Source organism: Drosophila arizonae, chromosome 2 (genome assembly GCF_054131065.1).
Source record: "Drosophila arizonae isolate 15081-1271.41 chromosome 2, UAZ_ARI_1.0, whole genome shotgun sequence".
Taxonomy (NCBI): domain Eukaryota; kingdom Metazoa; phylum Arthropoda; class Insecta; order Diptera; family Drosophilidae; genus Drosophila; species Drosophila arizonae.
In genome coordinates, this window is record NC_142922.1 from 13,987,256 (window position 1) to 13,996,895 (window position 9,640).

The following is a 9,640-nucleotide window of genomic DNA, read 5'->3' on the forward strand; positions in this document are numbered from 1 at the left end:
TGTCTCACTGTGCTCTGTTTATGTGCGTCTGCTGGGGAATTCATTAGCACAGCTCAAATGTGCTCCTGTTGAAAGTTTGCCCCACACTAGAGTCGCACGGTGGCAGCTTTAAAGTGCCTGACATGCCCGCATCCATCCGAAGGAGGCCAGCGAATAGTCCATGCCCCATGCGTATGCTTATCATATATTCAAATGTGATGTGTATGTGCTTCATTAACATTTTGAGTGCATTAACCTGACAATCTGATTTCCAGACTGTCACCTGGACTAGTCAGGTTTAAGAATTTTGGCCAAACTGAAGCTGCAGCGTGAAGCCACAAGACTAAATGGGCACTTTGCTTGTACGATGGCAATCAAAATTCAGTAGCTCTAGACGTGAAACATGAGATGTACATTAAATATAATTTGCATAAATATATATTGCAAATGAACTCTTTCTGTAATTTTTATCTTGCCAGAGAAATATTCTCTGCTGATTTTTTTTGGAAACTGAGAAAGGGATTTCTTCTTTACAGAGCAGCAGGATGAATGTATTTAAGACTCAATGCAGATATTCAACCATGGAAATGTTAGTTTTGAATAAAAAAAAAAAAAACTTATATCTCAATATCATATGGGAAATTTTAAAAAATATGGGATTTTTAAAAAAGAGGAACAGTACTTTCTTTTTATACCCTGAACCCATTTTCAATGGGAAATCAGGGTATAATGGTTTTGTTGAAATGTATGTAACAGGGAGAAGGAGGCGTGGCAGACCCCACAAAGTATATATATTCTTGATCAGGGTGACGAGCTGAGTTGATTTGGCCCTGTCCGTCTGTCTGTCCGTCTGTCCGTCTGTCCGTCTGTCCGTATGTATGAACGCGTCGATTTCAGAAGATATAAGAGCTAGAGACTTCAAATTTTTTTTAAAATGTCCGTAATTACAGCGCGCATATCAAGTTTATCATTAAAATTCGATAACTCATCCCGATCTTTTTTTATCGATAAAAAACCTTATCGAAAACCAGTTATAAAATTATATCTTCTACACCTTTATTGCTAGAGTCTCCAAATTTTTAATGTATGCTTATATGCAATTTATACAATTTCGGTTTTTGTTAAAATTTACCCCCCACCCTTAAATTCACCCCTTCACCCTCACTTTTGTAAAAAGCGTATTTCAAATACTAGAGACTTGTGCTTTGGCAATTACATGCATATCCATGTTATAATCATAATCTGAAAGTTTCATGAAGATCGTACGTCCATAAAAAAAGTTATTAAACAATTAAGTTCTCATAGTAAGCGCACACTGCAGCCCATGCGTGTTTATGCGTGGGTGCTTGTGTGTGTATGTGTTTGTGTATGTGTGTGTATGTGTTTGTGTATGTGTGTGTGTATGTGTATGTGTGTGTGTATGCGTTTGTGTATGTATGCGTGTGTGTGTGTGTATGTGTGTCTGTATGCGTGTGTGTATATGTATGCCTGTGTGTGTGTGTGTGCGTGTTTCTTGTGTAAGCTGAAAGACGCGAAAAATTACTGAAATATCTATTGCTCCAAGGGTTCAGGGGATCTCGTAGTCGAGCAGTCTCGACTAGAGCTTTCTTACTTGTTTTTAATTTTATTTGTTCTGTAACAGATTAATACTGATGTACAGTACACTACAATCACAAAAAAAATATATATATATAAAAAAAATAAATAAAAATATGTAGAGCCAATTTTTTTTTTTTTTTATTTGAAAACTTATTTTTGTTGATGTTCTATTTCTTTAAATGTATCCGAAGTATTAATATATTTTTAAATAATACAGTAGAATCTCGCTATAGCTACACTCAAGAGACAGTTGTTATATCCGGAAGACACTAAAACCATATAAGTTTACCCATATTAGTTTGTCTAAGGACCAGTAGGAACGCAATAGGCGGTCATTATAACCGGACTCTACTGTATTTATTTATATATTATTTGATTTACTATAATTTTACATATTTCATTCAGCAAAATATACTCTGATTCTTACTTCATTTGTGCACTCCAATCGAGTCATTAGGGTCTTCATTTAGTTAGACTTTAGAGGGGATATTAAAGGTACTGTTAAGAGCGTTCCCTTTAACATACAGTGATACATCAAGACTTCGCTTCTCTGTAGCGCAATTACTCTGCATCATGTTTGCTTAGCATTAATTGGGGGAGTGACATGAAACACGACTCGATCTACTCACCGTTGCTGCGCAGAGCGTTGCATTGCCTACAAGAGACAGGCCGTTGTAGGGGCGCCTTCGTCGCTGCTGGTCGACGGGCTGCAGCAGCGTGAATGCGGCTGCCGCAGTGGATGTGGATGTGTATGTTGATGGTATCGCTATGCCGTCGTCGTCGCTGCTGTCGTCTCTGGGTCGAGCTGCCAGCAGCGGGCTGCATGAGCCAAGGGCAACGCCAACGCTCGCAACGAGGCGCTCGCCCGCGCCGAATCCCGATCTTGGGAAACGCCGTCGTCGTCTGCGATGACGATGGTGCGGATGATGCTGGCGCTGGCGTTGATTGTGACGACGGCAGCGTTGCTGTTGCGCTGCGGCGTCTATTTTAATGGCAGCAATGGTGCCGCTTTAAAGCAGCACGCAGCCTTCGCACGGGTTAGGTAGGTCTACTAGTTGTCGTAGCTGAAGCCTCTGCAGCGACCCCAAGTGTTGCGTGTGCTCTTTCGCCTCAATTAGTGCCACATATCATTGTTCTTGTTGTTTTTGTTGCTGGCGTTATTGATGCTATCCGTTGCAGTCTGCTGCTATCGTATCTAGTGCCTGATTACTGACAATTCCATGATCACGTTTCGCTAAATTCCTCGCGCTCGAAGCTAACTTCTAGTTGTGTAGTGTGATTATTTGTTGTTGTTGTTTTGTTTTTTGTTGATTTCTTGTTGCTGGCAGCACTTTGTTGTCGAAGGTTTTAACAATTCCTGTTTGCAGTCTTGAGCGTTGGCATGGCTGCAAAACACATTCAAAATAATTATGTGAATTAATAATATTCGTAAAAAGAAAACTATGAAAAGAAAAAAAAATTACACAATCACTTCGCAAACAGAAGCGAGCCAAAGAGCAAGCTTTACTTTTTGCCCACTGCCCCAACACAAAGCAAATTAACTGAAAATCTTTTTTCGCCGCCTTTTTTCGCAACCGTTTTTTGGCAACTCTCCTATCTGGCCAAATATTTGGCTGCCAGTGCCTGGCTAAGGCAGCGCTCTGTGTGTGCCTGTCATATCTGGCGGCATTAATATGAATGTGTATTACATGCATACACACTCGTGCCTACACACACATGCATGCATGCATGCATACATGCACATTGTTACATTTATATACACATACTTTTACATGGACATATTTGCACTTGTGCAACTCGGCCATTTGAGCGCATTGACAGTGGAACAATTTATATTGCAATCCGCTCGCGTTCGGAAGCAAATTTTCTGTAAATTATAGATTTTTTCCCAATGCATCTGCTGCTGGCAATTTATCGCATTCAAGTTTTTGGCTGACAATGATAATTCATGTTTGTGTGTGTGTGCGTGTGTATGTCTGCTGCATTGACCTGGCGAGGCCGGGTCTGCGCCACGCCCAATTGACAAATTGCCAAAATGTAACAAAAAAAATAATACAGAAATTTAAACAGTGTTTTAAATTCAAACTTAATGCGGAAAGTCGTGAAACCGAACTGTATTGCCAATGTATAAAGCGAAATATGTGGAGAATGTGCATGAAGATAATGTCTAAATGATTTTATATATATATTGTTATAAAAGCTAATAGATTCAGTTTATTTTAGCATGCACAAAAAAAAATTAAATTTATAAAAAATATGGAGTATACATTTTTTAATTTTTTTATTTTATTTTTTTCATTTTCATTATGCTGTTTTATTACCTTTGTTTTTATCCATTATTTGTAAAGTATTTCAGATTTTTGAGTTTTCTATTTCCTATTTATATAATTGAATTCTAAAACGAACAAATATCTATAATTACTGTACTCTTCCTCAACAGTTTCATTAAAAAATTTTTACATCGGGGCTAATGAAAATAATTATTCCTCAGCCTATCAAAAAGTTCTCGGAAAACTTTCGTTCTTAGTTAAAAAATAGAACAAATAAATGGAGATTTGCAAAAAGTGTAGGCTTATTATTCAGCACCTGCCAAAGCATATACATCACAAATGCAGTCCCACAGTATGCACTAAGGCTTGCAATTATAGAGCCGCAAAATGCACAACGAAGTAGAAAAAACGGCGGGTTGGGTCTGTACTAGTTGAATATGAAACACGAAAATGTGCAGCTGCGAATTTGAAATGTGAAAAAGCAAACCGAATGCGAAATGCAAATGACAAAGCCTGAGAATGGAAAATGGAAATGAAAATGCAGAATACAAAAAATGAGAGCTGCTAGGAAATGTTTTTAAATATCAACAACAACAAGAACAACAGCAACTCTAATGAGTGCACTGACATAAAAATAATTATGAATTAAAACCCAAGTTGTTTAGCTATATATATATATTTTTCACTCTACCACTAGTTTGCTGTATTTTATGTATATTTGCTTTTTCTTTTTTTCGGGCCCAACCATAACTCATAATTCAAATGCATGTAGGAAGTGGATACTGCAGAGCAGTTGCCAACGAACCCGGCGAGATCTGTGCCGGCTTTAGTTTAGTTGGTTCCATTGTCTTCAGTAATGCGACGTCATCGTCAGACGTCGTTGTCCTGGTCCTGGTCGACGTCCTCATACTCGTCGTTGTTGGCTGGCGCCCGTTGTCTGTCTGCATTTTCATTTGTGGCGCATAAAAAGGCAGCAGAGGAGCTGCCAGCAAATGTCCATCAGCAACTACAGCAAATGCCATTTGTACATATATATGTATGCATGCATGTCTGTATGCAGGCAGCATAAAAGGACAGCAACTAACCGAGATAGACATAGTCGAACAGTCAGCCAGACGAACTGTGGCAGTGGCATGGCATGGCCCGACTTCGCCTCAGAATTGTTGGACAGTTGCAAACTGGTGCTGGTATTGTGGCACTGACTGCTTTTTAAGCAACAACGTCTCGACTGCGGGTCAGCTAAGTGCAGCGGCAGCAACAATGCCACAGCCCAAGCACTTCGGGACTTAAACAAATGGCGCATAATGCACTGGAAGACGTAAAGCCTCGTTCAGAGTGCATCCAGATAATTCTTAAAGCGCAACCTTAAGGCAGCACATGGCATGCCGCAAGCTGGCTGGCTAATAACTTGGCATAAATATTGCGAAAAATAAATCTTGCAAGCCAACCCAATCAATAATATCTTCAGTATCCATTTCGATTGCAGCTGTGGAGACAGACAGACAGACAGTTCTGTCAGACAAATAAACTCCCGTTGCGCACAAATGCTATAGATTTTTATGAGCAGTAAGTTAAAACTATTTGATGGCAACAACAGTTGGTGACCTGAGCGGATTTTAATGCTCGATAGTGACTTGACTCTGCACAAATACACTCATATATTTTGGTATTTTATAAGAATATAAAATTATATGATTTCATAAATGTGCACGATGTTAAGATGGGGAAAACTCATGGATAAAACACATGTTTAACAATATATAAAATATATTGAAAGCAAATCACATTTTTATTTATAACTGAATGTAATAAAATATAGTTTATTTAAAATGAAAATATTACGTATGTATCAAATTATATCTTATTAAAATTTTATTTATAAATGAGCCTGCAGTAGTCACATAATAAAAATTAAAAAAATATATGTATATTAATAATAATAATAAACATTTAACGCCTTGATTATTGTCTAATCTCAATATACAGTAGAATCCGGTTATAGCGACACTCAAGGGACCGACGTGGAGGATGCTTTTACCAGAATAAGTAAAAAATATATTTTTTTTTTTTCTTTTGTTTTTACGGTTGCTATGTTCGTAATAGTTTTTACTATAAAACAGTTTACATTTATAATGGTTTAGAAACATTTTTTGTGACGTCGGCATTGTACTTTGTCTTTCTCCCACTCTCTGTCTCAGCAGCATTTGTGGCGTTGCTACGCACAAAAGCAAGGGTACTGATCACTGATCAATACATGCATGTATACAGTTCTAACAGATTCTTTTTATGATGAAATTTGTTGTCATTATTTCGGGATTTTTTGTTACGTCGTAATAACCGGTGATTGACTCAGAAATATGAAAAAAAGGAATCGTCGGCATAAGCGGATTGTCGTTAAAAGCGGAGACGTACTAAGCGGAGACTCTTTCATATAACTTTGTATGGGGACCAACCAAGACATCGAATTTTCGTCGACATAACCGGTTGAACGCTTTAAGCGGAGTCATTATAACCGGATTCCACTGTATATCGTTTAAGTGTATAACTAATATGCTTTTATAAACAATTTTTTTTTTTTTTTCATAAATGAAAATCTTTATTGCATTGATATAATACATTTGGCAGAGAGATTTTAGATCACCAAGAATGTTCTCTATAATATTTTGGAATGTCAATTGAAATATTCATTTTAATAAAATAATTATAGTTAAATATCTAAGGAAACTTTCGCAATTTGATTTAAGAGCTTGACTGAAAATCAAATTTCCTCAATGAATCAACTCACAGACTTAAACTTTATTAACACATTAACACATATACATTATTAGCATAAGTTGTTTGTTGATAGTTGTTTGCTCCACTCTTAAGCAGCAGCAGCTACAAAAGCAGTGGCCGTAGCGACAGCGACGACAATGGCCAAAAGTGAGTGCAACTTTTGTGGACACAAAGTTTCAACTTGTTTAATTTTGTTTGCGCTGCTCAAATGGCTCAAATGCTCACTCGAGTGCCGTGATAGATCAGATGGAGCAGTGGAGAAATGCAACGCTCAGTGAGGAATAATATTCATCAGTCTCGTATAATCAATTTATAGCCAAAAGCGCCTGGGTCACCGGAAGTTGTGGGCGTGGCAATGGCTGGCCAATGTAAATAAACACTTGGCATTCAGTTTAGAAACGATTCAATGCAAATTGTCGAAGTGCTGTGAGGGGCGAGGGCGAGGATGAGGTTGAGCTAATAACAAAAGGCGTTCAGCTGAAGACCAAAAATCAACTTCAAAAACGAAAATATTTGTCGAGCAATAGCAAGAATCGACAGCGTCCTTCAAGCTGGCGTCACCTAAAGCTCACAAAGACACAGACACAGACACAAACACACACACGCACTCAAATCGGCAGACCGTGTGCGTGTAAGTGTGCCTCTGTGTGCATGTTTATGGTTGCTGCTGTCAGGACAAAGCCAAAGACAAAGGAAGCCTATACACAAAAACAAGACAGCCCGGTAACTAAACAAGTGGGAATTTACGTTAAAATCAACAACAACATCAACAACATCAGCAACAAAGGCAAAAGCAAAACAAAAACAGAATATAAAAGGAAGAAAAAGCAGTTGCTGGCAATAGGAAAAACTGGCTGGGTAAATGATTGACTGACTGACCGACTGACTGACTAACTGAATGACTGATTGACAGACAGGTCAGACATGGCGTATGGGTAATGCTTAGGGATGAAGCCACTCGCAGTGGTAAATGAGCATAAAACAACAAGAAAATATATATAAAGCACAAAGCCTCTAGGCACTCCGCAGCAAAGTAAATCGTATTAATTAGAGAAAACGAAAACAAGCTCAGAGGCAATAATAAAAAATATAGAAATCAGCACAACAGGCAACGCACATGTGGGTCGATATATTATGCACGTGAGAAACTTATTATATTGAGTGAAAACATATAAGAAATTTAATTAATTATACAAGAGTAAAAAGAGTTGAATTTTTTATTAGAGAAAAAATAAATAAATTATAAATATCTAAAAATATTAATCAAAATATATTGAAAGGAATATTAAAGCTTTGATTACATAAATATATATAAATTATACATATAAATTTTATTTAATTAATTATTACAATCAAAATATATATAGTGTGTGACGCTTTCATTATGTTGAGCATTTCAGTGTTGGACAAATTAAGCGCTGACAGTTGACGCAACAGTTAAGCGAATTCGTGAAAGGCATAAACCGAGGCAAATTGCATAGGTGTGTGTATGTGTGCATGTGTAGGAGTAGGTTGTGTTTGTGGCACACTTACATTGCTGACATCAATTTGCGCACAAAAGTCAACGCGCCGCAAAGGTTAGAATAAGTCCAACTGCTGCCCAGACAGCCAGACTGGGCGACCGAGAGCCAGCCAGCCACTGGTCCAGGGACCACGGACCAGGGACCAGATAACCAGCGAGCGACCTACGAGACCGGAAACGAAATGAAATTCGAGACCTGCTGACAGGCAGCCAACAACACGGCAAAGAAAACACACGGCGTGGGTGATAAAGAGAGACAGAGGCGGAGCGAGAGAGAAAGAGAGAGAGGTGGATAGAGAGACCGAAACGGCGACAGTGATTCAAAGGCTGAGACAGACGTGACGGCGACGGCGGCGGCGACGGCTATTACGAAAACGAGAATTGAACAACACTCGACGTTTTAGTTTACAGAGATTTCAGAGACGGCCGCATTGAGTTGCATTTGCCAGCGATTTGTGCTATAGCAAGGCGATGGCTTTTCAATTAAACACACACTCACACGCGAGCGCGCACATGTTTCTAAATGTGGATGCGAATGCGAATGCGGAAGCGACTGCGAATGTAAATGCGAATATATGTTTCGATAGGGACAGGCACACAAATAACGCTGATGTTGCTGTTGCTTTTGCTGTTGGCTGAGGCGCTGCTGCGGTTGCTGGTGTCGCCAATGTTTATATTGAAGCAGCACACGCCCTGCGTGAAACGTGGCACGGGCCGGTGCTGAAATCTCAGAGTGTGCTGCCGTTCGCAGTAGTGACGATGACTCGGTCTCAGACTCAGACACGGTGTCGGTAGCGGTATCGGTAGCGGTATCGGTATCGGTCGCAGACTCGCTGTTCCGCAGCAGCAGTCGCAGCAGCGGCAACGTGTGACAATCAAATGTTTGTTTGCTCATTTGCGTGACATTAGAGGAGGCATTTTCGTTGCCGCTTATGAACACAACGGTTAGCTTCGGATCCGAATATCAATTGATTCGTATTTGGCTTTCTTAATGTAATTTTGTTATCTTGGCTTTCTTACTGTTTGTTTTTCCTTTATCGTATTTTTTTGTATTTTTATTTTTTGTACATATATATATATTTTTTCTTTTTTTGTTTTTTTCTTTTTTTTCTATTCTCTGGCTTTTCTTTGTTTGGTAACACGCGACGCGGCTCGGCTCGCTCGATGCGTACGTTTTCTTCAACCCGCGGGCTCTGAGGCAACTACTGTTGGCCGCTTCTGCATGGCAGAGCTTTCGCAGCTGGCGCTGATGCTGCCGCTGTTGAGTCGCATTGCTGCTGCCGTTGCTGCTGCTGCTGCTGCCGCTCGTGACGCCTCTGCTGCTGCTGCTGTCGCTCCTGGATGCTGTGCGCATGTTGCGCGCCACAAAGCGACAAAGAGCGCCGTGCGCTCTCTTCGTGTTTTGCAACTGTGTGGGGCCTGAACAGCGCCTAGAAACGTTCCTCAATTCGGCTGCCCACACTCTCCGCCTTAAAGTGTTCCACGTCTTGGCTTG

General features: G+C 39.6%; 1 protein-coding gene across 1 annotated transcript in view; it reads right to left on the bottom strand.

Annotated features, from left to right (window-relative positions):
• nAChRalpha1 (nicotinic acetylcholine receptor alpha1) overlaps positions 1-9,416 on the bottom strand; it is a 76,426-nt gene extending 67,010 nt beyond the window's left edge. Inside the window, exons 1-2 of the mRNA XM_089462909.1 lie at positions 8,157-9,416; positions 2,208-2,963 (exon numbers count right to left, since the gene is read on the bottom strand). The gene's annotated coding sequence lies outside the window, so the exon portion shown is untranslated. The remainder of the gene's footprint in view (positions 1-2,207; positions 2,964-8,156) is intronic.
• Positions 9,417-9,640: the final 224 nt, after the last annotated feature.